The 1768-nt window shown below is 36.0% G+C and overlaps 1 non-coding gene across 1 annotated transcript; it reads left to right on the forward strand.

The window, feature by feature from the left end:
* The first annotated feature begins 253 nt into the window (after positions 1 to 253).
* On the forward strand, positions 254 to 327 carry Trnap-agg8 (transfer RNA proline (anticodon AGG) 8). The gene has a single exon. It is a non-coding gene; the product is annotated as a tRNA-Pro (tRNA).
* Positions 328 to 1768: the final 1441 nt, after the last annotated feature.

A 1768-nucleotide genomic window follows, 5' to 3' on the forward strand; every position in this document is an offset into this window, starting at 1 on the left:
ACCGGGAAAGGGAATAACACTGGAAATGTATATAAGAAATACTCAAGTTAATAAAAAAAAAAAAAAAAAAAAAAAAAAGAAACAACGACAACCAAAACAAAGAAAAAAAAAAAAAAAAGAAGATATGGGAGAAGAAATTGATACATTGGTCAGAGAATATGCCAAAGCTAAAACTCTCATGACACAGGAATATTGGGACACTATATAAAAAACAAACATAGTAATAATAGGAATAGAAGAAGGAGAAGTGGGGTTGGGGATTTGGCTCAGTGGTAGAGCGCTTGCCTAGGAAGCACAAGGTCCTGGGTTCGATCCCCAGCCCCCAAAAAAAAGAAAAAAAAAAAGAAGAAGAAGGAGAAGTTTCCCAGCATGAAGGCCCAGAAAATACCTTCAACAAAATCATAAAGGAATTTTTTCTTAATGAAAGGGAAGGCTATAAAAGTACAAGGAGCTTACAAAACACCAAATAGAATGGAGTAGAAAAGAAAATATGCCCAACACCATATAATAATCAAAACACAAAAAGTACAGAACAAAAAAGGATATTAAAATATGTAAGGGAGAAATGCCAAGAAGCATATAGAAACAGGCCTAGACCAGAAGGCCTGGGCATGCATCTTTCAGATCCAAAAAGACCAGAGATGTCAGCCAAGATTACTATAACCAGAAAAACCTTCAATCACCATAGATGGAGAAAATAAGATATTTCATGACAAAACCAAATTTAAACAGTATCTTTCCACTAATCCAGCCCTACAGAGTATATTAGAAGGAAACTCCAAAATGAATCTAACTACACCCAAGAAAGCACAAAAAATAAATTTCACACTAGTAAAATCAAAATAAAACACACACACACACACACACACACAACCACCATCAACATTAATAATCACTAGTCATTAATATCTCTGTACATCAATGCACTCAGTTTCCCAATAAAAAGACATAGGGTAACAGAGTGGATGCATAAGCAGGATCCATCATTTTGTGGTATACAAGAAATATACTTTAGTAACAAAAATTTAAGAGTAAATGGCTGGAAATAGGTTTTCCAAGCAAAATGACCTAAGAAATAAGCTGAAGTAGCCATTCTAATATATAATTAAATAGGTTTTCAACCTAAAGTAATCAAAAAATATGAAAAAAAAACTTCATATTCATCAAGGGAAAAATACACCCAGAAGGCATCTCATTTCTGAACATCTATGGCCCAAATGGAACTGCATCCACATTTGTAAAGGAAACATTGCTGAAGCTTACACAATGACTGGCCCAACTTAAGCTCTAACCCATATGCAAGAATCAACCTCTGACACTATTAATGATTCTCTGTTATGCCTGTAGACAGAAACATAGCATAACTGTCTGAAAAACTCCACCCATCAGCCAATGAAAAGAGATGCTGAGACCCACAGCCAAAAAATAGATGGAGCTCTGAAAGTCCTGTGAAAAGTTGGGGAAAGGATTGAGGAAACTGGAGGGTATAAAGACTCTATATATTAGCCTAAAAGCTCGAACTACCCAAGATGCAATCCACAAACCACAGGAAGCTTAAGAAGAAGGATGACCAAAATGCAGATGCTCCTAATCCTTCTTAAAAGGGGAAAAAACATCCATAGGAGAGGATATGGAAGCAAAGTTTAGAGCAGCAACTGACTGACGTAACGGTCATTCAGAGCCTGCCCCACATGTGGCCCATATACATACAGCCACCAAAACTAGATAAGATTGATGAAGCTAAAATTGTATGCTTAAAGGGACCAGA

Source organism: Rattus norvegicus, chromosome 7 (genome assembly GCF_036323735.1).
Source record: "Rattus norvegicus strain BN/NHsdMcwi chromosome 7, GRCr8, whole genome shotgun sequence".
NCBI classification, from domain to species: domain Eukaryota; kingdom Metazoa; phylum Chordata; class Mammalia; order Rodentia; family Muridae; genus Rattus; species Rattus norvegicus.